Source organism: Triticum aestivum, chromosome 5D, assembly GCF_018294505.1.
Source record: "Triticum aestivum cultivar Chinese Spring chromosome 5D, IWGSC CS RefSeq v2.1, whole genome shotgun sequence".
In the NCBI taxonomy this organism is placed as follows: domain Eukaryota; kingdom Viridiplantae; phylum Streptophyta; class Magnoliopsida; order Poales; family Poaceae; genus Triticum; species Triticum aestivum.
In genome coordinates, this window is record NC_057808.1 from 44,234,126 (window position 1) to 44,248,831 (window position 14,706).

General features: G+C 44.7%; 1 pseudogene; it reads left to right on the forward strand.

Annotated features, from left to right (window-relative positions):
• The first annotated feature begins 1,602 nt into the window (after nt 1-1,602).
• Nucleotides 1,603-5,090, forward strand: LOC123124238 (putative disease resistance protein RGA4; annotated as a pseudogene).
• The last annotated feature ends 9,616 nt before the right edge of the window (nt 5,091-14,706 follow it).

Sequence of the window (14,706 nt, forward strand, 5' to 3'; positions counted from 1 at the left end):
ATTGGTGCCTCTGTGCAGCATGTGGCTCTACTTAATAATAGAAGACTTGAGGAAAGGTTTGCTGCCAAGAACACGAAGATGCAAGTAATGTAGATATGCCATTTATGCTATGATTAATTTGTATATATGAAAAATACGGTGGGATAAAGCTTGTCAGCATGCATTTGTAAAACTAACATGATATATATTTCTGCGTTCGCACCAAAGTTGCTTGTAACTTTATTTTATTTTTTGAGGAAAAAATAAAAGGTGTTATTGCATTAAGAAACTTAACTGGGCATGGGAAGCCCCGCTTGTCACATCCTGCGTCTCTTAGCTTGCATTACCAAGAGTTGCATATTTCAAGTTGGCCATCCACTTGCAAGTTTACGCAGAACATACCTACATACTCTATGCAAGAACTGTTTGCTGGTAGACTGATGTATTCTACGGAGGCAGGCCACAATCATCATGGCATCACTAGGGGTCACCCAGCATTTTTTACTCTTTTCCCTTTTGTTTGATGAGTAGCAAGGATTTAATAACTATAACTGATTACATCAATAGATGCGTATGAATCTGATAGATAATACATGCCCACCCAACTAGTCCAGAAATAATTACCCATTCCTGAACAATCATATACTACTAGCTAGCAGCATCACCACTATGAATTATTTGTTAGAATCGGGGCCAAGTCATTCAGCATTTTAAACTTGTTAGCAGCATCACCCAAGTCACTCTACCTTTGTAGTCAGGGTTAAGTCATTCAGTGCGATCGAAGGGTGTCATCTAACGACTTCTAAAGTATTTCCCTTTTGTCTATATATTATAAACGAAGTTCGTCCTCTGGCGCTTCCACAAGGACAGTACTAGAGCATGAACGAAGGAAACGAAGTTCGGTTCTCTTGCGCTTCCACAGGCTGTGGTACTACAGCTGTAGAGCATGGACGGAGGAAACAAAGTTCCATCCTCTGGCGCTTCCACAAATTTCAATACTAGAGCATCACCGGAGGAAGATCAACCCATTCATTTCTAATCTCTCCAATTTAATGAAGGTAATCTCGCTGCTCTCTCTGCATGCGTGTTGTGTGTGTACTATTTCTCTAGATTTGTTTGGTTCATCGTCAGTCTTAAGTTAACGTTCGTAGTTGTATACCTGTATAACATGAAGACAATCCATGAGCTTTCTATCTCTATTTTTATCTTCTAGTAATGTTGTGCATATAGTTGTTGTGCAATTGCTAAGCAGCAGATTTCCTAACCTGCTACTTGCGACGTGATTGTAACCTTATTACAGAATAAAGATGCTGTCTTTTGTTCGTAGAAGAAGTTTTTCCTTTTTCTCAGAAAGGAAACCCTTACTTTTGCTTAGAATCAGGTTTTATATTTGCGGTGTTTGATTGGGCATGGGTAAGTACAGCCTCAATATCATCTCAACTGTAATAGAGTTAGACTACATTCCAGAATATTTTGTTTCGTAGTTGAATATTGGATCAATACCAATTCAATCGGTAGTCTCAAGTGAATTAATTTTTTTAGGTGACATTCTATTTGAAGCATGGGATTGTTGGTGGTAATAATAAAAGGAGTAATTTGTTTGCTTATTTTTTGTAGCACCAAAAGTGAGCTCATTGCAGCAGTATGGCGGTGGTCCTGGATTCTTTGGCATCCTACGTGTCTGACATGGTCATCGAGATGGCCAAAGAAGAGGTGGCCATGCTGATTGGAGTGTCTGGTGAGATAGAAAATCTGGGCATCAAGCTTAGGGACCTCAAGAACTTCCTTGCAGATGCCGATAGGAGGAACATCACTGATGAGAGCGTGCAGGGGTGGGTGGAGGAACTGAAGCATGCCATGTATGATGTTACCGACATCCTTGACTTGTGAAAGCTCAAAGTCATGGAGCAAGGTCCATCCAAGGATATGGGGTGCCTAAGCCCTCTGCTCTTCTGCATGAGGAACCCCCTCCATGCCCACGACATTGGCAGCCGCATCAAGACACTTAACCAAAAATTGGATGACATCTTCAAGAGGGGTGGTAGTTTCAATTTCATTAAGCTAGAAACCTACCAGGACCGGATGGTGACCCGTTCTCAAGCTGTTGACCGCAAGACGGATCCGTTGTTGGAGCGGTCGGGTGTGGTTGGGGAGAAGATTGAAGATGACACGAGAGCGCTTGTGAAGGTGCTCACAGAGGAAGTAGCTGATGATAGTGATAGCATCATGATTGTTGCCATCGTTGGTGTCGGTGGTATTGGTAAGACTACCCTCAGCAAGAAGGTCTTCAACGACGAGGCCATCCAAGGCAAGTTCGCCAAGAAGATATGGCTGAGCATCACACAGGTGTTCAATGAGGTTGAGTTGTCGAGGACGGCCATCACAGCTGCCAATGGAAACCTGCCTGGTTCTAGGGGTGGGTCTCAGGATAAAGTGTTGCTTGTGCCAGCTCTTGCTGACGCCGTCAGGGACAAGAAGGTTTTTCTTGTGTTGGATGACATGTGGGGAACCAATGAATGGAACAACTTGCTCATGGCTCCCTTTAGCCATGCTGCACCCAATAGTCGAATCCTTGTCACCACAAGACATGAGACTGTTGCCCGAGGCATGAAAGCCAAGCGTCCCTACCACCATGTTGGCAAATTAGGGCCTGAAGATGCATGGTCCTTGCTGAAGAAGCAGGTAATTGTGCAATTACTAGTAGTAACCTCTAATTGAAGTTAATAATAACTTAATCATCCATTGATGAACACTAGCCATGAATTAATGTACTTCGAATGCTTACTGCATTAATTCCTCTTGCATGGTGTTAAGTCTTAGTATATCCTACTTGCTAGTGATTTATCGTATTAATTTTGTGCACTTTCGACCACTGGTCCTGATTACTCCAGATTGTGTTGCTTGTTTATTTGAGTAACCAATCCATTGATTTGTGTTAGAAAAAGTAAGTAGCTAGTTAGATCTACTCATGGTTGTGCGTGCTATGCCTTTACACTTCATGATGATAAGATAGAGACATAGAAGGAGGGAGATTATGTTCTACTCCCTCTGTATTATAATATAAAACGTTTTTGACACTGTAATAGTGTCAAAAAACGTCTTATATTAAGTTACGGAGGTAGTACTTTTGTGTGCCAGTTCAATGAAAAATAAACAACCTGACGAACATTTGCCTCGACCTATTAATCAACATGGAAAGAGATAATTCACTTTAAGTAGTACATGGACTGATTCTCTCTGAGCTAGCATATCAGGAAATAAAAGAACTTCACTAGCCACTGAAATATGTAATATGCTTCTCATTAATTTTATATGCTTAAACTGCTTGCAGGTACTCGCCAGTCGCCACAGAGAAAAGTGAACCTGCAATTGATATGCTAAAGGATATTGGACTGAAAATTATAGGAAAATGTGATGGGTTACCACTTGCAATAAAAGTGATGGGAGGACTCCTATGCCAAAAGGATAAACAGCGATGTGATTGGTAGAAAGTTCTGAATGATGCTATATGGTCAGTATCTCGAATGCCAGAAGAACTAAATTATGCAATATATATTAGCTACGAGGACTTGTCCCCTTCTTTAAAACAATGCTTTCTGCACTTCTCCCTTAAGCCTAAGAAGACAATTATACATGACATACAATTCGTCGGCATGTGGATTGGTGAAAGATTTGTTCATGGAGACTCTGATAGATTGGAAGAACTAGGAATTGAGTACCATAAAGAGCTAATATTGAGGAACCTTATAGAGCCAGATACATCATATGCCGGCCGGGTCAATATATTTGCAACATGCATGATGTTGTTCGTTCATTCGCTCAATATGTGACTAGAGATGAAGCACTAGTAGCTCACCACAGAGGAACTGTTAATAATAAACTTAGTTCGCAAAGGTTTCTTAGGTTGTCCATAGAAACCAGAGGAGTGGAATCAGATGAATTTGAGTGGAGGAGTTTACATGAACAGAAATCACTTAGATCATTAATACTAGTTGGAGATTTTAAGATTCAGTCTGGTGATTCCTTGATTCCTTTTTCAAGTCTACGGACTCTACACATAGAGTATGCAAATTTTGCTGCATTTTTCAAATCTTTGTATCAGCTCAAACACTTGAGGTATTTGGCACTAAGAGAATGCAATGATATAAAGAGCTTGCCGGAGAACATTCACAAAATGAAGTTCTTGCAGCACATTAGTGTTGCTGGTTGCCAGAATCTTGTGAAACTTCCAGATACCATTGTAAAGTTACGAGGACTGAGATATCTTGAACTTTACGGCACATCTGTAAATAGTATGCCTAGGGGGTTCTCTGCTCTTACAAATTTGAGGATTCTTTGGGGTTTCCACCCACATGGATGGTGATTGGTGTAGTTTGGAAGAGCTCCAGCCTCTTTCCCAGCTTAGGGAAATTGGATTAGCAAGTCTGGAGAATGTATCTGCTGCCTCATTTGCCACAAAGGCGAGGCTGAGTGAAAAGGTCTATCTTTCCTGCATGGCCTTATACTGTAAGAGCAGACTGGGCGGTGATGGATTAGCCAAGGAAGAAGTTTCTGAGCAGGATCAAGGAACAATTATGGAGGTGTTTGATGAGCTCTGTCCTCCGCCTTATGTGCAAGATATTCGCATCCAAGGGCGTCAACTCCCAAAATGGATGATGTCGACAGCAACGACTCCCCTCAATAGCTTGAGGATACTAATAATTGAAGACCTGGCTTGTTGCACCCAACTCCCTGATGGCTTGTGTCAGCTCCCATATCTGGAGTACCTGGAGGTCAACCGTGCTCCAGCAATCAAGCGTGTCGGTCCTGAATTCTTGCAGCCCTATAGTCACCATCACCATGCTGCATTTCAGGCGCTAGCTCCATTTCCGAGACTGAACAAGATGATCTTTAGGAAAATGGTGGAATGGGAGGAGTGGGATTGCGAGGAGGAAGTGCAAGCTATGCCTGTCTTGGAGGAGCTTATAATCCATGGTTGTAAACTGAGGCGTATTCCTCTCGGCCTTGTGTCCCATGCAAGGGCTTTGAAAAAGCTAACCAGATGGTCCATTCTGAAAGCTGAATAAAACTGTTGCTTATTGATGATTTGGTGCGGCATACAAGAGTATATAAGAGGGTACAAACCGACTTGGGGTAGGGGTACAAAACTGACTTGGACTAGAAGTCGTATACCATAATGACTACTCTAACATCCCCCCGCAGTATCAACGGCAGGCTCGACGACGTTGAGACTGAAACAGATATCTTGAAACGGCTTAGTAGGCAGTGCCTTGGTGAAAATGTCAGCAAACTGAGCCGTAGAGGGAACATGAAGCACCCGAACCTGACCAAGAGCAACCTTTTCACGAACAAAATGAATATCAATCTCAATATGCTTTGTGCGTCGGTGTTGAACTGGATTGCTGGTCATGTAGACTGCTGATATGTTGTCACAGTAGACAATAGTGGCCTGCTCAATAGGCCTGTGTAGCTCGGAGAGTAACTGCCGAATCCAGATTGTATCTGCAACGGCATGTGCCACAACGCGATACTCAGCCTCGGCCGACGAACGTGAGACTGTAACCTGTCTTTTCGAAGAGCAAGAAATCAAATTGTTACCAAGAAAAACACAAAAACCGGAAGTGGACCTTCGAGTGTCAGGACAACCAGCCCAGTCTGCATCAGAGTATGCGGTAAGCGAGTTTGGAGAAGAATTATTCAGGTGGAGACCATGATTGAGAGTTTCTTTTAAATACCGAAGAATGCGTTTAACATGATTATAGTGAGGAACCCGGGGATCATGCATATAGAGACATGCTTGTTGAACAGCAAAAGAGATTTCAGGACGAGTAATGGTGAGATATTGGAGAGCACCTGTTAGGCTACGATAGAGAGTAGGATCGGAAAAGAGTTCACCGGTAGCCGAAAGTTTAAAACTAGTATCGACATGAGTGCGAGATGATTGACAGTCAAGCATACCAGCACGATTAAGAAGATCAAGAATATACTGGCGTTGGGAAAGAAAAAGGCTGGAGGAATCGCGAACAACAGCAATGCCTAAGAAATGATGAAGGAGTCGTAGGTCAGTCATAGAAAATTCAGATCTAAGAAGAGAGACAATATGATCTAAGAACTTTTGAGAGGAGGCGGTAAGAATGATATCATCTACATAGAGAAGTAAATAGGCAGTGTCAGAAGTTTGATGATACACAAAAAGAGAGGTGTCGGAGAGAGATGGAGTGAAGCCTATTGTTTGAATGAAGGAGGAGAAGCGTTGAAACCAAGCTCGTGGGGCCTGTTTAAGACCGTAGAGAGATTTCTGAAGAAGACATACATGAGTTGGAAAGGATGGATTTTCAAAACCCAGAGGTTGCTGGCAGTAGACAGTTTCTTGAAGGGAACCATGGAGGAAAGCATTTTTAACATCAAGTTGGTGAATGGGCCATGAAGAGGAGACAGCAACACTAAGAACGGTGCGAATGGTGCTAGGTTTAACAACAGGAGAGAAGGTTTCTTTGTAATCAATTCCTTGTTGCTGAGAAAAGCCACGACAAACCCACCTGACTTTATATCGTGAGAGGCTCCCATCGGAGTGGAACTTTTGGCGAAAAATCCATTTGCCAGAAACAATATTTGTATTGGAAGGACGAGGAACAAGTTGCCAGGTGTTGTTTTGAAGTAAAGCATTATATTCTTCTTGCATGGCAGCGGCCCAATTGGGATCAAGTAGAGCAGTTTTGTAATTCTTTGGAAGAGAAGTGAGAGATACCGAGGTATGAAGGTTTAGGCGGTCTTGGGGTTGATGAAATCCTGATTTGGCCCTAGTACGCATGCGATGATCATTAATCGGGGCTGCTGTAGGAATAGCACGAGGGGGTAAGGTGGGTACTGGTGAGTCCGGCGCAGCAAAGTTATTCATGGCCTGGAGAAAGGCAGCTTGATCCCAGCTCGGCGTCGCAGGTGAGGGTGGCGTCGGAAGCAGTGCCGGCGGATACGATGGTGAAGGCAGTAGGGCCGGCTGGGGAGTGTAGTAGGCATTGGCCGGCTGTGGTGGGGGTGGCGTCGGGAGCAGGGCCGGCTGAGGTGTGTAGTAGGCGCCGCCGTCGCTGGTGTAATGACCATAAGGAGCATACGTCGGGGCGGCGTGATAGGCATTGGCCGGCTGTCGGGGGTTGAGAACCCCGGGAGCACCAGTAGGCGGCCGAAGGCCGGGTTGCCAGGCACCTGAGTATGCCGGCGGAGCACCGAGGGTGGACGGAGCGGACCAGGGCATGGGCCATGCTTGAACAAGCCCCGTCCAAGGATCATGAGGAGGCCGCCATGCAACCGCAGATGGAGCACTGGTGGGTGGTGCAGGACTCGGTGCTGGTGATGTCGTAGGCGGAACCGAACGAGTCGACGGCGGCCTGTAGATAGGGTTTTTGCCGCGGTAGTTCGGACTAGGACGCCAGTCTGGGGGCGGTTGAACAGATGACGATGCGGACGGCCCGGCGACAGGAGCCGGCCTGGAAGGCGGCGCTGGTGTAGACGACAGAGGAGGACGAGCCGCAGCATGAAAGACCTTGGGGCGAGAGTCCTTGCGAGCTTGTGTTTCCGCCGCGAGTTGTAGCAAGGAACGAACTTCAGCGAAGGTAGGAGGGGGCCGTATCATCGGTATGAACGAGGCTTGCTTGTCAAAGTCTTCGCTGAGGCCGACGACGACGATATTGATTAGCTGTGAGTCGCTAACTGTATCGCCGAGTTCGCGGAGCTCATCACCAATGGTCTTAACGCGCTGGCAGAACAGGTTCACCGGGGCGTCTCATTGCACCATATTGCGAAGCTCGGTGTGGAGAGCATTTTTCCGAGCGTCGGTGTTGCTTTGGAAGAGCTGACGGAGGGAGTGCCAGATGTTGGCAGCGGTGGCGCCGTCGTGATCGAGCATGTTGAAGATCTCGGTGGTGATGCGGGTGTAAAACCACTGGACGATCGCGAGATCATCTTTCAACCATTGCGGATCGTCGGGGCGGGGAAGACAGTTGGCGGCGACATGCGAGCGCAGGTTGCAGCGGCCGAGGTGGAGATCGAAGAGATGTCTCCAATGGTAGTAGTTGTGGGCGGCGAGATCAAGAACTATGGGGATGTAGGGGCTGACGTCGGAGATTGTGTCAGCAAGAGATATTGGTGCGGCGAGGATGGGTGCAGGGTAGTTTTGTGGAGCTATGGTGAGGGCCGAGAGAGAAGCGGCCGCGGCGTTGGCAGACTTGGCGATGAGTGCGGCCCGGCGCTCGAAGTAGCCGGGCGGCGGCGGCGGCGGTGGCGTTGGCGGAGCCATACCCTAAACCCTGGGACCGGTATCTGATACCATGAAAGCTGAATAAAACTGTTGCTTATTGATAATTTGGCGCGGCATACAAGAGTATATAAGAGGGTACAAACCGACTTGGGGTAGGGGTACAAAACTGACTTAGACTAGAAGTCGTATACCATAATGACTACTCTAACACATTCAGTGCCTCCACTCTCTAGAGAACTTCGCCTCCGTACTTGAGCTCGACCTGTATGACTTACCAGAGCTGGCTAGGATCTCCAATTTTCCCAAAGTGCAAAAGCTTGCGATCAACTGCTGCCCAAAGCTTGAGTCGCTGCAGGAGATGACTGCACTCCGGAGACTCGCGCTGACAGTTCGCTACAACGAGAAACACCTTCCGTTGTACCTGCCAACTGTAAAGCCTAGTCATTTGCTTCTGGACTGCAGCCCAGAGGCACTCGCCTCCATGGCCGTGGGAAAATCTGGTGCGGAGTGGGACAAGTTCAGCCATATCCCGCATGTCGAGGCTTATGCAAATGGCGAAGGCACTGAAAAGAGATGGCACCTATTTTACACAAGAGAGCCCTACAAAATGGAGACAGATGTGGAGGCAACTCGGCAGGTATAATATCTAGTTCGATTGCTCTATCCAATATAAGTACCCTGCTCTTGTTGCTTCCATCTTTGGGTTCTTCGTTTTTATGCTAGAGCTAGTTGAAAATATGTTCCTGTGTTCAGTTTCGCTTGGCGGGGTTAATCTGAGGAGGAACATGAAGACGACACAGAAGACGCAAATGAAGATGAGAAAAGGGACGACGATGAAGAGGACGGAGGTGACGAAAGCTGAAGCTGAGGACGGAGATTTATGTGTTGCCAGGATATGCATGTCTCCACTTGCTGCCACTGCTGCTCTACTAGATTTTCTCTGTGTTGAGCCTGTATGGGTATCTCCGTCGTGAATTGTGATTTTTACATTTGTCAAAAGAGTGTAGTTTTAACCAGTAGTTAAGGGCCAAAAGTGTACAACTATCATTCAGAATGCATTCAACAATCCAGTGTGTTGTTGGCTTCTCTGTTTCCCTGTAAGTGAGATTTTCTTTTCTTTCTTTCTTCCCCTTTACATAATTTATATGCCCGTATCTGCAGGCAGCTTCATCAACCTCCTCTCTAGATGGTTCACATCAAGTGCAACCCCACGGATTCTACAAAATCTTGTAAGAAAGGTAATTAGCTTCAACTCCTAAAGTTTTGATTTGGAAATGAAGCCAAAAGTATGGTGGTGGTCCCTTTTCAGCTTGATATCTTGGTACCAAATTGCAACACACATCAATACATGACTTCCACTCAAGGACATGCAGTCATTTATTATCGGTTTTGTTTTAGAACAATCCACAATGATTGTTAACTCTTTTTTGTGTGAGTTCCAATGATTGTAACTGGACGAGCGCCAAATAGGCATCGACATAATGCCCACGCATGTTGCATCCTTGGCCCGACCCATTCCAGAATTTTCATATTTTTAGTCTTTTTATGTTTATTATTTTCCAGAAAGTCCTGCCCTTTTGTTTCCTTTTTCTTGATCTTTGTTTTTGGTTTTTACCATTTTCAAAACTTTTGGAAAAAATCATGGAATATGGTTTTTTAAAAATAAACTTCGTCAATAAGTAGTACAAACTTGTTTTGCAACATTAAATTTTTTTGCATACGAGATTTTTTTCAAATCTACACTATGTTTTGTATGTACCATGAGAAAAGTTTTTCATTTCCCTCAATAACCTCCCCCCCCCCCCCGCGTTTTTTTTAAACCGGCATTTTGATAAAATAAATACATTTTTTTGAAAAATTAAAATAAGAAGGCACAGACTTAATGGGTCTTGCCAATAGCGGCCTAGGTCCTTGATGTTTAGGTGTTTGAGGAGCCTTATTAAGAGGCCTTTTATTTGGTGCCTTCTGCGCTAGCCACGAAATAGCGGTCACGTGTCTGATAGCGTGGGCCGGCCCAGCAACACCTTGCTCGTTCACTCAGTTTCATAGTTGACTGGTCGACCTTTAATTTTTGGAAGAAACAATATATCATTTTTGGATATTTTATGATTTGAACAAAATTCAACCGTTCGAAAAATGTCATATATTTGAAGAAATATTGCGGATTTGGATAAATTTCATGAATTTCGAAAAAAATTGGGATTTCAAAAAAGTTCACAAAATTCAAAAAACAAATCATGATCGAGTTTGAAAATTTTACTGACTTTAAAAAAGTTCAGGAGTTCAAAAAGATGTTCGTGGATTTGAAAAATGTTCAAAAAATTATTAGGATTTTCAAAAGAACTTCACAAGATTGAATTAAAGTTCATAAAAATTAAAATGAAAAAAACAACAACAGTAAGACATGTAAGGAGAAAAAAAAACTGACATAAACCAAACAGAATTGTGAAAAACAAAACCTTGAGAAACGAGGCCAAAAAAACACGGAGGAGACCATCTAGAAGGTTCCAAAGCCTGTGCTGGGAGATACACGTTTTGGGCCGGCTAGTTACGCTAGCGGGGGGAATCGGACGTAGGCGCTAGTTATCAATAAGTCTGTAACAGGCGCCATAAGCGTTGAGTGGGATTCGACCTTAAAGAAGATGTGCTGCTATGTAGCGGTCGTAGCAAGCCGAGCTATGTCTCGTTTATAGCGACACGGTAGCTTCTCTCGCATCGACCGCTATAGTAACAGGTTGCTTGCCAATATGTCATCATCGAGTTCGTGTTATACTACATGGGCGCGAGCGACTTGAATAGTGGGGTTTCTTTCTTTTTCACCTGTTTTATTCGGTTTTCTTTCATTTTTTTCTTCTCTGATTTTTTAGTTTTTTCTTTTCAGTTTTCTTTGTTTCTTTCACTGTCTTATCGGGTTTTCATTTTTTCTTTGTTTCTTTGGTTTCCATTCTATGTTTTTTCATATATGTCAAGAATATTTTTCTAATGCACGTTTAACATTTTCCAATACAAATTTTTTTTAACACATAGTTATCATTTTTCAGTACATATTTTTAAAATATTTTTAAATGCTTGATTAACATTTTTCAAATACAACATTAATATATTTTGATACACGGTCAACATTTTTCCTATACACAGTATTAACCATTTTAAATGCTTTCTTAACATTTTTCAAATACAGGATTAGCATTTGTTGAATAGATGGTCAACATTTTTCCTATGCACACTTTTAAAAATTTAGAATGCTTGATTAACAATTCAAGATTAATTTCTTTTAATGCATGGTCAACAATTTTATATACACATTTGAAAAAATTCAAATGCTTGATTGGCATTTTTGAAATACTTGTTTAATTTTTTTTCAAATGCTTGATTAACAATTTTTAAATACACGATCAACTTTTTCCACACACACATTGTATATTTTTGGTATACCTTTTTCTTACACATGTGAAACATTTTCTCTATACATATTCAATATTTTCAAATGCTTGGTTAAATAAAATTCAAATGTTTTTGTAATATTTTTACTTAGAATAATTTTCAAACACTTGCTTAACATTTTGAAGTGTAAACGAAAGTCAAAGTAAATAAAGGAATTCAAAAAGCATTGAAAAAACATGGAAACGAGGCTGTGGCCTCCCGCGTGGCTCGGCCGGCCCGTTTGGCGCCCTCCTGACGCGATGCTTCGCCCCGTAGTGAGCTCTAGTACGTTACCGCCCAATAAAATTTTAAAGAGCCGACTTAGTGTGGCCCATGAAATATTGTTGCACTTTTCTTATTTAAATCTAGAAATAATATTTCTCTAATTTATTTATGAAATGTTTTTAAGGCTATTTTTGGATGTTTTTACAAAAGTTGCTCACAAAGAATATTCTTATAATTACAAAGTTTTCACCCACTTTAAAAAAATATTCATGTAACTACAAATATGTCCATCAAGTTTTAATAACGCATAATTTTCACAAGTGTTAATCTTTTGAAAATTCTCATCTATGTTTAAAAAAGTGTTCACATCTTTAAAAAATGCCCATTTTACTATTAAAGGGTTCATACTTAAAAAAACTATTTTAAGGTGGTCACCATTTTAGGAATGAAATGTTCATGTCTTTATTAAAAGTGTTCATTTATTTTTTTAATGTTCAGGTATTTATGAAAAAATTATACCTGTGCAAGAAAAGAAAATATGGACAGAGAAGGAAAAAAGAAACATTGAACAAAACGAAAAAAAAACATCAGGTTTCGGCGGACGTTGCTAGTAGGTATGACGTGTGTCTCCTTCTCGTCTCACCTACTGCTGCTAGCTTCAGCTTTTGGCTCGATCAGCGGCTGGAACGTGCAGCATGGACCGGTACTACGTACAATACGAATCACTAGCCCTTCTTCTTCTTCTTCTTCTTCTTCTTCTTCTTCTTCTTCTTCTTCTTCTTCTTCGCACAACACACATGGAGAAGGCACCCTTACTGTAGGCACCACTGGAATGCTTTGCTACGTATCCATAGGTTTTTGGTATTTTGTTACTACTCCCACCGTTTCTAAATATGAATCTTTTTAGAGATTTCAGTATGGACTGCATACGAATGTATATGGACATAGTTTAGAGTATAGATTCGCTCATTTTACTCCGTATGTATTGAAATCTTTAAAAAGATTTGTATTTTTTCGGAAAAACTTCCTATCTATTCATCTTCAATCATGGCAGTACAACGAACACCAGAAATAAAAATTATATCCGGCGACTACAAGCACCGAAGCGAGCCGAATGCTCGCAGCTGTCATCGCCCCTCCATCGCCGGAGCCGGGCACAACTTGTTGTAGTAGACAGTCGGGAAGTCGTCGTGCTAAGGCCCCATAGGACCAGCACCCCAGAACAGCAACCGCCGCCGATGAAAAATAACGTAGATCGAAAGGATCCAAACCGAAGACACACGAACGTAGACGAATAACGACGAGATCTGAGCAAATCCACCAAAGATAGATCTGCCAGAGGCACACCTCCACACGCCCACCAACGGTGCTAGACGCACCGCTGGAACGGGGGCTAGGCGGGGAGACCTTTACTCCATCTTCAGGGAGCCGCCGCCATCTCGCCTTCCTGAGTAGGACAAAAACCCTAACAAGATTAAAAAAATGACTAAAAACGGAGCCTCCCATCGGCCCTTGCCAGGATCCATCGTGCCTCCATGGCCCTAGGGTCACCGGAGACAAGGCGGACTGCGCCGGTGCCGGCGAGAGGCACAAACCCTAACTTTCTTTCTACATGGTAACAATTTTCACCTCGATCCCCACCGCTTCCGCCCTGCGCATCCGCGGCACCTCCCTATAGCCGTCGCCGCGCCTTCCTAACCCTAGGCCGCCGCTGCTCCTCTCTCCTGCAGCCGCCGCCGCCCCTCCCAAACCCTAAGCCGCTGCCGGTCCCCTCTCGTGTAGCCATCGCCGCTCCTCCCCAAACCCTAAGCCGCCGCTACTACCCTCTCATGTAGCCGCCGCAGCCCCTCCTCAGATCCTCACAGCCACCCAAACCCTAACGCCGCCGCTATAACGCCCGGATAATCATGCTACAGTAATCCCACGCTAATCATGCCACGTCACTTTGGTTACTGTTGCTAACCTCGCAATGATTCGAAAACGTTTCAAAATTTAAATTCAAAATAAGTCAAAACATTAAAGTTTTCAGAAGTGGAAACAAAAATGCTAGGGCGGTGCCGAATATTACAAAAATAATTATAGTAAAGAAAACACAAATTTATAAAATTCTTAAGTGCTCTAAAATTAAATAAAACAGAAAAGGAAAATAAACAAAAGAAATAAAAACAGAAAACAAGCAAATACAAAAATAAAATAAAAAGGGAACCCCCCGCTGGGCCCTTTGGCCCAGCTGGCCATCCACGCGGGCCCCCAGCCGCCTGAATGGGCCGGCCCACCCCGCGCCCCCCACTCCCCTTATCCACTCAACCGACACCCCGTCGTCCCTCCCCACGTTCCCCACTCCTCTCCTCTCCTCCCCGCTGGATCTGGATCGGGAGGAGGCCGATCCCCTCGCCCCTCCACCACCGACGCCGCCTGGACCACGCCGGACCCCGCCGCTCGCCGGACCTCCCTCACCGGCCTGCCCCCACTACGCACGTCGTCCCCGCCTTCCACCCCGAGCCCCGCTGCCCCAAACCCCGCGCCCCCCGTGAGGACCCCCTCCTTCTCCTCTTCCCCACGCCCCGCCAGTGCGTGCCCGCACGCGCCCGCCGTGGCCGCGTCCGGCCACTGCACTCCGCCCCGCCTCTGCAGTCCCGTCGCCTGCGCCGCACCCCCTGTCCCGCGCGCACACGCGCGGTCGCCGCGCCCCGCGCGCGCTCGCCGCGCTCACCGCGCGCCCGCACCTCGCCGAGACCCCACGCCTGCGCTCACCTCGCCCCCTGCACCGCCCCACGCTCCGCCGCGCACCCGCCCCCATCCCGTGCTCGCCCGCGACCGCCGTC